The sequence below is a fragment of the Canis lupus genome, chromosome 1 (genome assembly GCF_048164855.1).
Source record: "Canis lupus baileyi chromosome 1, mCanLup2.hap1, whole genome shotgun sequence".
NCBI lineage: Eukaryota > Metazoa > Chordata > Mammalia > Carnivora > Canidae > Canis > Canis lupus.
In genome coordinates this window covers 56,128,144-56,145,403 of record NC_132838.1, presented here as the reverse complement: position 1 = coordinate 56,145,403, position 17,260 = coordinate 56,128,144, and positions in this window count along the sequence as shown.

The following is a 17,260-nucleotide window of genomic DNA, read 5'->3' as shown; positions in this document are numbered from 1 at the left end:
ACCAGAGTGGGGAAGGGCTGGGAGGGGCCTGGGGCTCTCAGTGTTACCCCGACTCCTCGCAGGGCCCACGGGGCGTTAACCACAGTGGGCAGCGCGCTTCCCCTAAGGCCCTTGTCACACACACTTGCTCTCAGAAAACCAAACTGCTCTTCGTTTACTTGGCTTCCTGAGCCTCCCATCCTGCGTGGGATGCTTTGGGTCGCACAGAACGACACCCAGCTCAGCCTGGTCCCAGGGAAGCAAAGGGAGGCCGGCATGAGAGCATCGTTGCAGGGGAGGGCCTCTCGGGCCTCCGGGATGCCCTCCGTCCTCTCATCCTCTCACAGGCCCCATGGCTCTGTGTCCCCAGGGATAGGCTCTCTGCACCCCGAGGGTCTTCCTGGCAGCCCCGGCTCACGTCTCCCCAGTTTGCAAGTCCAGCTCCAGCAGAGATGGTTAGCGCTCCCCTCTGGCCACTCCAGAGTCACCTCTGTACTTTTAAACCAGAAGAGATGTATGCCCACTGGCGGGGCCTGGCCGCCTGCCTGCCCGGAGCCTGGGGAAGAGCTGCACAGCCCTCTGGCTGGGAACAGGGACGATGAGGTGCCTCGCTGGTGGGGGGCTCAGGGGTGCTGGCCAGACCCACCTCTTCCTCCTCGGAGCCCTTCAAGCTCGGACAGGAAGGCTGAGAGTGCGCACACCTGCCAGACGTGAGCCTGGTGGGACGCCAGATTTCTCCCCTGGTGCATGTGCTGCGGAGCTTTCATCCATCCATCGAGGCCTCGGGCCCTTCTCTGAGGCAGCTCTGAAGCCCGGCCTGGTGGAGCACCTACCGTCTGCGGCCCTGGACACCCACAGAGGCACTCAGTGCCACTGGCTGACACCTGTGTGGGCAGAGGGGCCGGTGCCGCTCCTGAGGTGGGAGTCTGGTGGTCCATGCCCCTGGGAGCAGATCAGAGTCAGACCACTCTGTCCCCATGCACACCGTCCTCTGACATCACCATCCCGCTCAGGACCCACTCGTGAGGCTGCGGGCAGCCCTCTCCTGCATCTCTGCAGGTAGCTGAGATGTGCTGGCCTCTCCTTCCTGGCTGCGCGTCACCCCCAGTGGCCTTTGGGACCAGTCACTGTCTCCACGGGCCCATCCTGTGGCCCTGAGGCAGATGGAGGAGGGAACAGGTGGGGGACCCTGAGGTCAGATGCCACCCTCACTGCCCGAGGCCTCGCGGTCTGTCCCCACTCTGGGACTTCTTGCCTCCACGCTCTATCGGTGGACATTACATATTTACTAACACCTGTGTGCACATAAGGCACACAAATACATAAATTGTGTACATTCATTATTTAACCCTCTGTTTTCCAAACTCGTCTGAGACTTTTCTTTCCTGTGACTGAAGGTCTGTTAGTGTTTCCTCAGCCAAAGATCATTCTCCTTCCTAGAAATCTCTCCTCTGCTCTTGTCCGTTCCACACACCTCGCTCTCACAAACCACACGGAAACGGTGACATTCAGCTTTCTCTTAATTGGGTTTTTGGTGTTTCTTTCAAACATCAAAGGAGTCCCGGTGATTCTGAGCAGTTAGATCTGACCAGAGTCAGACACTGAAGCTCCCAAGAGGGATGGGGTGGTGCTGGTGTGATGTTCAGAACCTGGTGGGGAAGATGAAGATGAAGGAAGAATGGGGGAAGGGAGAGGGGGCGAGAGGGAGGGGAGGAGGAAGGGCCGGGAAGGGGGAAGCAGGGGTAGGGAGGGAGGGAGGGAGGAAGGAAGGAAAGAGAAAGAAAAAGCGAGCCACAGAGAGCTGGTCGGAGCAGGGTGTGGGCGATGACCATGACCTGGTGGCCTCTGTCCAGTTGGAGATGGCGAGCTGTGGGTCCCTAGCTACGGTCTGTATGTCCATATGTCCACCACAGGCCCACAAGGCCCAGGGAACACTGAGCACTTCCGACGTGCCACCATCTGCAGATGCCCCTCCTGACTCTCCCGCACGGGTTTTTCTGCGAGGCCGCTGGCATGGACGGTGTGCTTGCTGCCGTCGGGCTGCTGTCATCCCGCCCAAAGCCTTAGTCACCGTTCATGTTGCAGGTGGATGGACTTGCAGGGAGATGAGGCTCCCTGGATGGGTGGGCACGGCCATGGGAAGGCAGGTGCACACGGGGGCAGGGGGACACCCCACTTTCCTGGGTGGCTGTTGGCAGGCCCTGACCTCTGCATTTCCCTTCCACTCTCTTCTTCCCGCCTTGTGTCGCTTCCAGACTCCAGAGAAAACAGCACTGCCGCTTGTTTCTTGTCTTCGACCAGGGCTTTGACCATTGCGATCACATCCCCATTGTGCCCCAGAGAGGCAGGTCCGAGGACCCGGAGCACCGCGGAGGTGACAGGGAAGGCAGAGCTGGCGCGTGCGGGGAATGATTGTGGCAGCGCTGTGCCAAGCCAAGGCGTGTTCCCTGTGTCGTGCCCACGGCAGGCTGACGGAAAGAACGCGGACCGCACTCCTCAGCAGAGAGAACAGAGGCAGGGAAAAGAAAAGGAAAAGGTGAGGGGACTTGCCAGCCTTCCCTGGGGTAGGAAGCGGTGGCCCCGGGACCCCAGCCAGGTGGTCTTCCAGTCTTCCCAAATCCTGACGTCATAGATACAAGCCCCTCATCTGTCCTGCATGTAAACACCTGTGGGGTGATCTAGGTCAGGATGCTTGGGATGTGGCCAGCACCTTGACAGCCCTACTGCGCACCCCGCACCTGGGAGGCCAAGGTTTGAGAGTATGCACACCTGTGACCGTGCTCACACCCTGGTCACTTGCTTCATAATCACATGGCCCAGGGCCTGGCACTTCAGCTCTTGACAGCTGGAGACAGGAGATGAACAGCCACCCTCGCGGGGCCTGGTGACTGAGGAGGGAAGAAGGGAAGGAGTCCTGCATAGTTTCCAGGATGATGCTCAGTGCTTGCTCAGGGGGAACAGAGGCTGGGAGGGAGGGAAGCCTGGGCGGCTGGCGAGAGACCAGGCTGTGTTACTTTGATCCATTTAATTGCTGGCCACAGGGTAGGGATTTGGTGCTGAAAAATTTAATTTCAACCTAAGCCGTATGAAAACTCATATCTTTGTGGCTTTGCTTAATAAGGTAGTGAGGTGTTTCCAGTTCATTAGGTGTCTCAGGCGATCCAAGTTCTGGCGGCCAGAAGTCCAGGCTTGGGTGCCAGCAGAGTTGGTGTCTGGTAAGGGCCCGCTTCATGGTTTGCAGATGGTCATCTGTTTGCTGTGTCCTTTCTATAGTGGGGAAGGGATGCAAAGAGGGAGAGGGAGGGAGGGGTGGGAGAAGGGAGAGAGAGGGAAGGGGATTGGCCTTAGGTGCTCCAGCAAGAAGGAATCCAACATTAAGATCTGGGGTCTGGGATATGAAAAGAGCAACTTCCTTTTTGTTCTCTTTTTTTTCTTTCTTGACTCTAAATATGTTGTTTGAAGGATCACATCAGTCTTGTTTACAAAAACATCCATATTATCTACAACAACTCCTGCTCATAGAAGAGTCTCAGTAAATACATGATTATTACAAAATCACTGAATAATTTAATGAATAAGAGTGATAAATGAAACAAAGAATGAGTGAATGCTATATTCTTGGTCTTTTATCATTTATGAAACTGTGAAATATGAAACTGAATATGAACTATGAAACTGAAAATATATTCAAACATTTCATTCATAAGTCTCATTTGCCACCATCCATGTCTACAATTTAACAACAAAATAACCCAATTACAAAATGAGCAAAACACTTGAGTAGACATTTCTCCAAAGAAGATCTACAAATACCCAATAAGCACATGCTGAGATGCTCAACATCACTGATCACCAGGGAAATGCAAATCCACACCACAGTGAAATGGTACCTCACACCTACAATGCTAGCTACTGGCAGAGGACATAGAGTAGTAAGTGTTGAAGAGGATGCGGAGAAGTTGGAAGCCTGGCACAGTAACACGGAAAATGGGACAGACTTTATGGAAAACAGTTTTGAAGTTTCCTAAAAGATTAAAATCGAATTGCTATTATGGAAATCCAATTTCTGGGTCTCTAATTCAAAAGGATTTGAAGCAGGATCTTGGAGGGAGATTTACACACCCGTGTGGTCACAGCATTATTCACAATAACCAAGAAGCAGAAGCGACCCAGGTATTCACCAACTGATAAGTGGAGAAACCAAATGTGATGTATATAATCCCACCCATTATAACACAGACGAACCTGAAGGACATTATACTGAGCCAAATAAGCCAGTTAAGAAGGGACAAATACCGTATGGTTCCATGCACATGGAATATCTAAAGGAGTCAAGATCAGAGAAACTGAAAGAAGAAAGCTGGTCACGAGGGGCTGGGGGTCAGGAGAAAAAAGGCAAATTAGTGTTTAACTGGAAGAAAGTTTCAGTGTTACAAGATGAAAAAGTTCTAGAGATCTGCTGTACAACAATATGAATATACTGAACATCATTGAACTGTGTGTTTAAAAATGGTTAATATGGTAAATTTCCTGTCTTTTTTTTACCATGATAACAATATAAAAATGGATAAATCCCTTAAAAGACACAATTTTCAAAGCTAAGTCAAGAAAAGATTTAAAAACCCCGAAGAACTAAAATCTAAAATCTATTAAATAAATAAAACCCTTAACGATAAACCTTTTCACAAAGAAAACTCCAGGCCCAGGTGACTTCATGTTAGTCCTCAAAATTCCATCAGATTTCTGAGTAAAAGTAAAATCAATTCCACAATCAGTTTAAGAAAATTAAAGAGGAAGAAGCATTTTACAATTTGTTTTAATGAGGTCAGCATATCACTGATAACCATATGAGAAAGCTACAAGAATATATTCCTCATGAATATATTTGTAAAAATATTTAGAAAATATTGGATAATAAAATTTAGCAGTATATAGAAAGGATAATGCTAAATGGAGACAACCTCAGGAATTCAAGACTGATCTAACATTCAAAAATCAATCAGTGAACTGGAAACAAACAAAATGATCCCAACTAGTTAATGATAAATTTGGTATCTCCATAAAATGGAACACTACTCAGCAATGACAGGAATGTACACAACAATATACATTTCATATGCATTGTGGTAGGTCAATGTAGCCAAACTCTGTGCACTGTGTGATTCTATGCATAGGATATGGATAGGTGGGAAATGGAAAAGCTAGAGAAGAGCACATGGTTGAGGGGTTGCTGGAGGAACCAGTGGGGGAAAGGTGCTGATTACAAAAGGAGTAGGAGGGCATTTCTTTTGGTTCTCTCTGGATTGTGGTAGTAGTTACACATCTGTATGTCTGTCAAAATCACAGAACTTTACACCAAAAACAGAGTGAGTTTTATTGTATGTAAATAACACTTTGATAAAAAATTTAAACGATGTAATTCACTATTTCGTAAGATAAAGGAGAAAAATCATATAATTATCTCAATAGATGCAAAAAAGATGTTTGTAACCCTTCAACATCCATTCATGACAAAAATTCTGAGCTAAAAATAAATGAAACATCTCTAACCTATTAAAGGGTATTCGTACTGAACATCCTATTTAATGGTAAAAGATTTAATTCTTTTTCACTAAGACTGGAGCAAGGCAAGAATGTTTGTCCCTACCACTTCTATTGAACATTATTCTGGAAATATTAGTCAATGCAAAATCAAGAAAAGGAAGGCATACATAGAATAAACAAAACTGTCTTTTTTTTCTCAGATGAGATGATCCTGTATATAAAAAAGCCTAATGAATCCATACACACAAAAATCTATTGGAATCAATAAATGAAATTAATAATGTCATAGGACACAAGACGAAGATATAAAAATTTAATTTATTTCTATACACTTAAAATAAATGGTTGGAAAATAAAACAAAAATATTTCTATTTTATAATAGTATCAAAAGGGGAAAGCAGAAAAAATGAGTGGGAAATATCAGAAAGGGAGACAGAACATGAGACTCCTAACTCTGGGAAACGAACTAGGGGTGGTAGAAAGGGAGGTGGGCGGGGGGTGGGGGTGATGAGGTAACAGGCACTGAGGGGGGCACTTGATGGGATGAGCACTGGGTGTTATTCTATATGTTGGCAAATTGAACACCAATAAAAAATAAATTTATAAAAAAAACCATAAAGTAGTTTTGAATAAATGTAATGAAAGGTATACAAAACTTGCACCCTGAAAACTATAAAACATTGTTAACAGAAATTAAAGAAAGCCTCAATAAATAGAAATATATAATATTCATGGATTGAAGGAATCAATAATGTTATGATGTTAATTCTACCCAGATTTATCTGTATAACCAATGCAATCCTAATCAAAACAATATCAAGCATTTTTGGTGGAAATTGAAAAGTTGGATCTATATTATTAAAAAAACCTCACAAAGGACTTAGACTATCCAAAGCAAATTTGATAAAGAACAAAGTTGGAGGACTCACATTACCTGATTTCAAGATTGACTACAAATCGGCTGTAGTCAAATCATATATTGTTAGTGAACAGAGATATTAATATAAATTAATAGAAGAGAATAAATATGTGTATGGTTAACATATTTTCAATAAAGATGTCCTGGTACTTCAATGGAGATGGATAGTTTCTTTTCAACCACTCTTGTTGGAACAACCAGATCTCCACATGTCTTCTTGGCCATCACCTCATGCCAAACACAAAGATTAACTTGAAAAGAGTCAAAAACCTAAATATAAAGCTAATTACATAAAATGTTTAAAGAAAACATTTTTTTTTACAAGATTGAAGAGGTTGACACTTCCGTAGGACACAAAATTCACTAAACCTAAAAGAAAAGAATTGGTGAATTTGATTTCATTTAAATTAAAAACTTACTCTTCAAAAGGCACTATTTAGATGAAAAGTCAAGTCACAGATTTGAAGAAATATTGGTAATACATCTATCCAACAAAAGGATTTGTAACCAAAATATATCAAAACTCCAATAAATCAATAATAAAATAAGACGAATAACCCTATAATAAGCAGACGAATGATCTGAGCAGAAACTTCACAAGAAGGTCTATGAATGGTCCGTAAGCACATGAAAGGTACTTGACATCACTGGCTATCAGGGAAATGAAAATTAAAACCACAGTGAAATACCACCTCGCACCCACTAGAACTAAAATAAAAATTAAAAAAAAAAAAAAAAAAAAAAGGCAGGCAGTTCCAAACATTGGTGAAGAGGTGGGACTCACATGCTACTACTGAGCATATAAAACATCACAACCACTTTGGGGAAGGGCTTACCTACTTCTCATGAGATTAAACATTCAACAATCCTACCCCTAGTGGGTTGCTCAAGAGAAACGAAAACATACGTCCACACAAACTCTGTAAACAAATGTTAACAGCAACTTTATGATAGTTCCCAACTGGAAACAACCCAATGGTCCGAGAAGAGAGGAACACACAAACAGTTTATTGTGTACCTTTACAATGAGAGCTTGTTCATCAATAAGGAGAAGGTAACCATTAACAGATACAACATGAGTCAATTTCAGAAACGTTTTGCTGCACAAAACAAGCCAGACGCAGAAGAGTGTTTGCTGTGTGATTCCAGTGATGTGATTCCAGAGCAGGCAAAACCAACTTACAGTGAGAGAAATGAGACCAGTGGTGACGTGTGGACCCCATGGCAAAGAGGAACAAGGAACTTTCCAGAATATCTTGATCGTGGTGGTTACCCGGGTGAAGACTTTGCCCAAACCTATCAAACTCCACACTTACACAAGAATGCATTTTGTTGCATGAAAATTATAAAGTTGATAACGTTGACCAGAAAAAGTAAAGGTACGGAGTATCATTAGATTCTCTTGAGTTGGTGGAACCTGCTGGCAAATTGGCAGGCACCATTCTGTTGTCCGGTCTCTGGACTGTACAGAAAGGTCATCTTCCAGGGAGATGCTCTAGATAACTTTAAGAATAGTGGCCATGTTTGTCCCTATTTTTCAGGTTGTTAAATAAAATGCAGACATATGTTCTTTATACAGAGAAGACCAGTGACCTTTGTTATCAGTGTGTCAGCAGCGACCTACAGCTGACACTCACGAGAGCCAGAGAGAGAAGGCTGACCATCATCACGTTTGTCCACCTCAAATGGTCAGAGCAGTTTTGTCCGCTCCCATCTGTTGATCCGCAACTGCAAAGCCACTAACAAGTGTGTGTGTCATGAAACAAAATGAAACACAGCAAGTTCATAGGTCAGGCTGGGGTCAGGGGCTTTCTCAGAAAACACCGTATGTACGTCGTAAGAACATGTCCCCTAAACAGCGCCAAGTCTGCAATTTGGTGTTGACCACAGACAGTTACATTTTCCTTAATTTGTGACCTCAATGTCTTTTATTTTTTAGAATGTACTTTAATTTTAAGAAGAGTGAAAGGTGTGTTGGAAAATCCCTTCTCGCTTGCTCCTTGGTTCCTCGGGGGCGGGGTGGGGGGCTCACGACCTGGGAAGTTCATCCTTCACCACATTTGACAAAGGATTTGAAACAAGGTTTGAAAAGCTCTGATAGCTTGGAAATGGGGGGTGCCTTGCGTGTAGGAACACCTGACCTTGTCATCCCCAGGAGGGACTTGGCCGCCCCACCACAGCACCTGGAAAGGCTGTGCCTGCCACTCGGCACACCCGCAGCGCCCGGCATGGAAGGGGGAGCTCTCCATGTGTGCGCAGGCTCTTGTGTGCCACCCCCATGCATCACAAGAGAACCCATGGATTGTGGGAACCGTCCCTAACACCCAAGTGCCAGGTTTCCTCTTAATTCTCCTCTGCCTGTTTCTGTGGCTTGGGAAGGGATTCCCGCCTGCCCCCTCCCATGGGGCGTGTAACGATGGCCTTGCTGCTGTGTTACGTGCTTGGAAGGTGGCATGTGTACACACAGGACGTGGCTGCTTCTGTGCTGGCCACCACCTGACTCCAACTCTCCCACGACCCTGCTCCAGGAACCCGAGCCCAGGGCAGGCTGGCCACCTGCGGCCCTTTGGTCCCCCCGTAGGAAGTCAGACTGGAGTGCACACGTGTGCATGTACATATGTACGTGCACTAGCACACAGGAACACGCTGCAAAAGCCCTGGCTCTCCGTCCCTTGCCCCATCATCTGGCACAGCCTCATCAGTGCCGCTTCTGGTTTCCTTCACTAGAAATCTGAGGAAAAGATAAATTTGAAAGACAATTCTACTTGAAGCCAGGCAGCCTTTTGTTTAATTACCAAGCATTCCTTGCACAGTAAGATTTAAGAAATGAAAGGGGACAAAGTGGAGCAGCACCCTGTGACTCAGGGACTCCAGCTGGGTGTGGGGAAGCCCGGGCAGCTCGCTGGTGCAGACACCCCGTGAGCCAGGCCAGCACAGAGCAGGCTGGGAGGGAGGGCCCTCCAGGTTGGGTTACAGCAGGAGCAAAGGCCCAGAGGTATGGGATATGTTTGGGGAATAAATAAATGCTTTTTATGACTTCCTTTAGAGCTGGCCCCAAAGTCTGCCTGCAAAGCTGTTTTGCTCTTTGAAGAGAAATAAGATCACTTAAGGTTTTTGTAGTTTTACTTTTTATAAAAAAAGAAAATAAATACAACTATTATTATTCCCGCCCTTCCCAAGAATGTGAGGCTGGGCTAGTTAAACATTTGAGGTTTAGTGGAGGAATTCTGTTAAATTATTATTATTGTTTTTTAAACAGCTGCTGAATTTTATTTTATTTTTAAATTTTATTTTATTTAAAAAAATTTATTTTATTTTTAAAAAGGTTTATTCATTTATTTGGGATAGAGAGAGGTTGGGGGGGCAGAGAGAGAATCTCAGGCAGACTCCCCAATAAGCATGGAGCCTGACACGGAACTCGATCCCATGACCCTGAGATCACAGACCTGAGCCAAAACCAAGAGCCAGATGCTTAACTGACTCAGCCACCCAGGTGCCCCAAAGATGAATTACTTTTAAAATGAAAAAAGTGGGGATGCCTGAGTGGCTCAGTGGTTTGGCGCCTGCTTTCGGCCCAGGGTGTGATCCTGGAGTCCCGGGATCGAGTCCCACATGGGGCTCCCTGCATGGAGCCTGCTTCTCCCTCTGCCTGTGTCTCTGCCTCTGCCCTTCTCTGTGTGTCTCTCATGAATAAATAAATAAAATCTTTTAAAAAAATAAAATGAAAAAAGAAAAGAAAAAATCAAATTATTTAGCAGAAGTCAGTCACAACTGTAACAAGATCAAAGACACACTGACAACCCGAGCAGAGGTGCTTCAGCAGAGCAGGGGGCTGCAGACTCCCATCCTGGCACCAAGCAAACCATGGGGCTGACTGGGCCTCGGGGTCCCCGCTGCACCCCTTCCAGCCTGCTGTTTGCAGCTCCACCGCTGCCACGTGCCCACGAACACATAAACACAATCCACGCCAAAGGGGTGAAGCTGAGTTCCAATAAAACTTTATTTCTGGACACTGAAATTTGTATTTTTTTTACAAGTTTTATGTATCAAGAAATACTCTTCTTTTGATTTTTCAATCTCTTAAAAGTCTAAGACCTTCCAGGCCACCTGCTAGGAAATCAAGCGGGATCAGCACGTTCAACTTTAGAGAGACGCAGCCTGCTCATCCCCACGTGGATGGAGGAAACAGGAAGACCAGGTTCAATGAAAGAAAACAGGTGCCTCCCACGGCCCAGAATGCTGAGTTTTGTGCAGTCTGCGCCCTGCACCTCCTTCCTTGTCATTCCACAGAAACCTAAAGAAATATAAAACTTATTTTTTACTGGAGACTGGACCTGCAGAGTCTGGGGCCATGGTTGCCAACCCCTGTCCCAGGTCCTCCACTTAGCTCCGGGGTGGAATAGCCCCTCCTCCGGGGACCCCAGCCGACGGGTGTGACCTGGGGAGACCAGTAGCTTCAGAGGCCCTGCCTGCATCCTCCAGGGACATCACATCAGCTCTAGGTTGTCCATCTCCCACCACTTTCCGCCCACACTGTGCATCCAAAGCCGGACACGCTGGCACGGTGCAAGGGGTCGAAGCCCAGAGGTCCCTCCCCACCTGCCTGGGAGTGGGAGGAACGGCACGGCCCCGGGTCAACGGCTTTGAACCAGTGTGAGTGGCTTCTGGCTGATGTTAACTCCATTTCCACCAGCCAGGACTTGGATGGTGCTGTGCCTTCAAACCAGCACATTGTACGGGGAAACCCAGGAGGGCCCCCCGTGCCACGCCTGCACGTCGGGGGAGCAGGGGGCGGAGGAGGGGCAGGGGCGGGGTGGCCGAGCTGCAGCGTGGCCTAGGCCCCCACCCACATGGCCGTGGACACAAGGCCTGGGGACCACCCACTTTTCCCAACTGGAATACGAGGGATTGGAGATGTGACACTTCCTCTAATGGGCCCTCTGACCTGACTTCATTCGACCCCATGTCTCTGAAAAGGGAGCATGGAAAAGTCATTCTTTTGTTCAGACTGTGTATTTTGCACAAATATCACTTTGAGGAAAATTTGCACAATCTCAATAATCTCTATGGTGCCCATTATAGGGAAAACGTGATCGAACCGAGAAGAGCAGTGGGCAGCCCATGACCCCGCTGTCCGGTCACAGCAAGTCAGGCATCGCCCACCGAGGATCTGGTGTAAGACTTAGTAAGCACCCTGGGGTCGCCACCGCCACCCTGTTTGCTCGGGTTCCCGGGACACATTCTTCAGGGAAAAAATATGATCATTTGCTTGAAATTTTCAAAGCTGCCGGCAACTTGAAAGTATATTCATTTTGCTTGAACTTTCTCTAATTGTTGATAAAATTTATTCAGAATGTAGCTCTGTTCCGAAAAATAGTTCAAAAGCTGAACCGCAGGATGCCTGGCGTGAGGCTGTGTGAGCAGGACAGGAAGAGCTGGGCGGGGCGTGGGAGGAGGTTGGCTGGGCGTCTCGGGTGTCGCTGCCCGGGCCCTGCTCCCTGTGGCTCCCTGCGGCTCCCTGCGGCTCCCTGCGGCGGACACCCATGGGCGCAGCCCTCGGTGTGACTCAGAGCATGGCTGACAGTGCACCTGCTCGTGCCCGGGCAGCTGCAAGTGGGACCTCGAGGCCAGGGTCATTGGGCCCTATAGGCCCGGGTTCAAGGTCGGCCTGGGTGAGGATGGAAAGCCACCCCACGGGAATGCCCCATCCGGGCTCTAGTGCACCCCACAAGCCTCACGCCTGGCTGCTGTGTTTATATTTGATTTAGGGTAGGGTGTATTTTCACTCTCACTCGGCTGAGAAAGGTTTGCCGTGTTTTATCTAAAGTGAACATTTCTCCTTCTTAAATTACCCACGGGGCCTTTCCTGTCTCTCCACTCGGTGAGGCTGGGCGTGAGGGAGGACAGTGCCCCTGGATGGAGCTTCCGTCCCAGGCGAGGGCCACGGCAGTGGGTGTCCCAGTTAGGGTGCCCGTGGACTGGCTCAGAGCACCTGTGGCCACAGCAGTGTGGGAAAAACCCCAAACACAAACCTGAAAGGAAACCAGGACTGTCATCTGCTAGGTAGAAAGGCCCCTGGACGGATGAGGGGCCCATGGATTGCAGAACGGCCCCATTGTCCTGTGGGGGACCAGGTGGGTAGGATCCCACTGGTGTGGCACTCCCACGGCCCCCCAGGGTGCCGGCGGCTCTGTCGGGGTGGCAGGAGGGGAGGACGGGCCCGAGCACCGCTCCCCACCTCTCAGGCCCCCGTGGGCACGGAGCAGTGCCACCTTCCTTCCCTACATTTGCAGGATCATCAAGGAAGGAATACGAGTGGTGTATAATAGGGTTCTTGTTTCTGGCCAACTACAGCACTTCTTTCTCCACCTTCTGAAAGGACAAGCAGACACTGCTGAACGACACTTCCTCCTCCCATTGGTGATGTTTGCTCTGGAGAGCCCGCCCTGTCAGTGGTTCAGCGGGTGCCTGAGTCACCCAGGTGGCCACAAGGACTGAGGGCATCCAGCGCTTTCTCTTGGCTCAGCTGGTTGGCCTGCCTGGCTGAGTACCTGACCTGACAAGGGTGCCCCATGAACCCCAAATACACCAGGCTCTGCACTCTCTTTTCCTCCATTCCAACCCTAAACCTGGTCCTAAAATTGACCATGACCCAGACCCTGACCCTGACCTTGGCCCTCAGTCTGGCACTTACCCCTGCCTTGTCTCTGATCCTAGCTCTGACCCTGATTTCAGGCCTAACCTGGCCCTGACCCTAGCCCTGTCCCTGACCTTGGCCCTGACCCTGATCCCAGCCTTGACCTGGCCCTGACTCTAGCCCTATCCCTGACCCCAGGCCTGACCTTGATCCTAGCTTTGACCTGACCTGACCCTGGCCCTGACCCTGATCCCAGCCCTGCTCTCAGCCCTGATCCTAGCCCTGTCCCTGACCTCTGCCCTGGCTCTGACCATAGCCCTGACCCTGACCCTGATCCCAGCCCTCACCTGGCTCTGACACTAGCTGTGACCCTGACCCTGAGCTCACCCTTGACCCAGCCCTGATGCTGGCCAGCATGGCCTGAGAACCTACAGGAAGCAAGCAGAGTCCTGTCCATCATGACACCAGGGCTGCTCTCAGGCTTGGGGATCAATTAAGTCTCAATTTATGTCCCAGGTTAGGTGGACATTAGGGCCTGGGGGCGGTTCACGCTTAACCAACACCTGTCTTGAGTAGGAAAATGCAGACTTGCTCAGACCTTGATTGTCCCCTAGATGTTGTACCACCTCCTGGGCTGGACCCAAGCGCCCCCTCCAGTGGAGGGCCGTGAGCATGGGCTGGAGGCAAAGCACCTATGAAATGACCATGCTGACCTCTAGGATGGATGCCCTGGTGACCCTCAGCTGTTTTCCTGGGCCCGACCCTGACACTGGTCAACCAGGGATGCACCTCCCCACGAGCTCCCCCAAACCCCTGTGGGGGTACATTTCATGTAAGTGAGCACACGAGCTCACCATCACTTTGTCACTGTGTTTTCTCAATTATCAGACATTAAAACTGCTCTGAGGCCCAGCGGGGGACTTATGAAGTGATTTGAGAGAACAAAGTAGGTGCACAGCAATCCTTGGCAGCCAGGGCTTTTCTTCTTCTGCCCCAACTCTAGGCATCGGTCCCGTAGGCATGGACACCCCGACATGACAATCATGCTGGTACCTGGGGTGCAGAGTGCACTGGTCTCCTGGCAGATCCTCCTAGCATGCTGGCCCCGAATGCCCTTCTAATCTGAGGACTCATGCAAGGGGACTGCTCATGTTCCTGCAAAAGATGGACAGTCATGGGGCCCGCCTGCCGGGGGTGTGGTCACTTGACTGGCAGCAGAGCTTAGGTCGGGCTCCACCATTCTCGGCTTCCATCCTTAGATCCTAGCCCCTAGCCTAGCCTTACAGGAAAAGGAGCTGTGGGTCAGAGGGGACTACAGTTAGCAACAGTGGGTATAGTGGAAAGGTGAATTGGCTTTAGAGAAGTGATCAAAGCGCGCACACTGCCATCTGCCTACAGGAGAAATGGTTACCTGGGCTCCAGGTACTTCTCCTGAGCCACTACTAGAAAAGATAGGAGGAAACGTGAGTGGTCTTATGGGACTTCAAATACAGCAGGATGCATATATTTTGTTAAAGTATGTTTGACCATCCAGACACATCATGTATTTCCAGTTGCTGTAGTCAGGGTGGGTTAGATGTGCTGTGGTAACAAACATGCTCCAAAGCTTAGTGTTTAGAGCAGCGGAACTTTCCGCAGGCTTTTCTGTATATCATATGTCTGTCCAGTGACTGTCCACAGGTACCCGCTGATAGCAGCTCCCCCTTGACACTTTACTTAGGGTATCAGTAGGTCCCGTTGGAGATCCAGGTGACCTTAGGAATTCACAGTCTTCCCTCTGCCCCATTTTTAAAAATTAAGCTTTTTAACTCCCCTAGTCTCCCCTGCAGAAGGGCGGGAATGCTGTCATGGCACTAAGGTTGTAAAGGTTTCGATCTGGAAGTGACAGGCATCCCTTGCTCTGGAACTCGCTGACTGAGGGCTGGCCACTGGCCTTGACCCTCTTCACTAACAGCAGGCAGTGCAGTCTCCCTGTCACCAGAGGATGTGACACTCGACACACAGAAATAGCCCCAGTGAACAGCGTCCCAGCTTCGTGAAGGGGAAAACAGGCTTGAAGATGTTTTAAGAAATAGATAAATATATCTAAGAAATACATCTATCACAACTGCCTCTAAGAGTACATGTTATTGTGGGGGTTCCCATATTCTTTTAAATTTTCTATACTTTATGTGTATTTATAATAAACATTAATTTATAATTTAAATTGAATTTGTTTTTCTCAAGAGCCCAAAGAGTGTCATAGAGAGGAAATTCGTGTAGTTGCCAGCAGGGTTTATAATGAAGAACATCTAAGGTAACTGTAGATATTACAGTAACATCAGGATGAGCCTCCCCTCAGGACCACTGTGTCCCCCGCGAAGGCCCCACAGTCACCTGGCCAGATGCTGGGGCTGACTCAACCGTGCGGCCTGGGCTCTTCCAGGCGTGTGCATGGCGAGCCTCTGCTTAATGCCTGCAATCGTGCAATCATGCAGTTTATTACAAAATAATACTACAATAAGAAAGAACTCATTTAAAAGCGTTTTGTTTTTGTTTTAACTCCGGGAAGTCGGGAGTGAGGATTGAACAGTGTCTACGCGGATTTCAAGGATGCATGAGTAATTGAAACTAGGCCATCTAAAACCTATGTTTTCTGTCAGGCAAAAAAAAAGAAAAGTGTGATTTTGTTATATTTCTTTTTTTCTCTTGTTGGGAACAGAGGAAATCATTGGATGGTCCTGCTCCACAGCCCCCAGGAGGCCCAGTTAAGTCCCTCCGTTGGACCCCAGGGTGGAAGTAATCCCTGATGGAGACTGGGGAGTAGGGAGATTATTAACAAAGGCTTTTGCTTGTATCTCAAGGCAGCTTTGCCATGAAAAGAAAGGAATAAAAAGCAGCTTTCAGCTGCAGGAAGACCAGTGCTGAGGTACGGATGGGGCGGGCTGTTTGGCTCTGCTAGGTGGGGGCTCCGAGGCACCGTCCATCTCCAGGGGCATGACCCGCAAGCCCAGAATTCCTTTGGGAAGTGGTCTGAAGATCCCAGTTGCTAAGTCTAAACTTGGCTTTTTCCTTGGTTTTGTTCTTACTTTTTTTCCTTCTTGAGGGTCATAGTTTCAAGGTGATCAGAAGGTGTTTTGAAAGCCTGGCTCAGTACAAAGGCCGGAAGGGAGGATTTTTTTTTTAAAGATTTATTTATTTATTTGTTCATGATAGACACACACAGAGAGAGAAAGAGAGGCAGAGACGCAGGCAGAGGGAGAAGCAGGCTCCATGCAGGGAGCTCGATGCAGGACTCGATCCCAGGACTCCAGGATCACGCTCTGGACCAAAGGCAGGCGCTAAACCGCTGAGCCACCCAGGGATCCCAGAAGGGAGGATTCTTAAGGGCAGATGCCCATTAGGGAATCAAATGCAACCCTGACCTGGGGGCATCTCTATAAATGATCCCACTGAGGGGTGAAGTTGCCCCACCCTGTCGGCCCCCTAAAGGAGCTGCTTGGTTGCGCTGAGGCATCCTGGAGGCACCCCATGTGGGCCACGCGTGATTCTGAGTAGAATGCACCGCTCACTCGCTTTCCAAAATCACGATTGCTTTGTTGTGATTATTTCAGGCCCATGGAAAAGTATAGAAAATAATGTAACTAATACATAATAGAATATATACTAATTATATAATATATCATAATATGAACAAGTAGGATTCTAGACTGGTTCCATTTCTGCTTGAATTCTTCAAATTTCTGCTTTAAAAATTCTCATGCTAAATTATTATGTACAAATAATTTTAGGTTTTACATATTTATTATTATGGATGTAATAATGCCCTATTTATCCTTAATAACGTCTACTGCTTTAAATTCTGCATTTTCTATGTTTTTTTTTCATGATAATATAGCTAGACTGGCTTTCTTATTTATTATTTAACTGATATGCATTTTTTAAGTTTTTAAAAAAATATTTTATATTTAAGAGAGAGAGAGCATGTGTGAGAGGGAGGGGAGAGGGAGAGGGAGAAGCAGACTCTCCACCAAGCAGGGAGCTCGACGCGGGGCTCCATCCAAGGACCCTGAGATCTTGACCTGAGCCAAAGGGAGATGCTTAACCACATGAGTCAACCAGGCGCCCTTAGCAATTTATTTCCAACCTGTGTTTTCATGTTTTTGAGCATTTATTGTAGTCTATAGCTATGTTTGTTGTT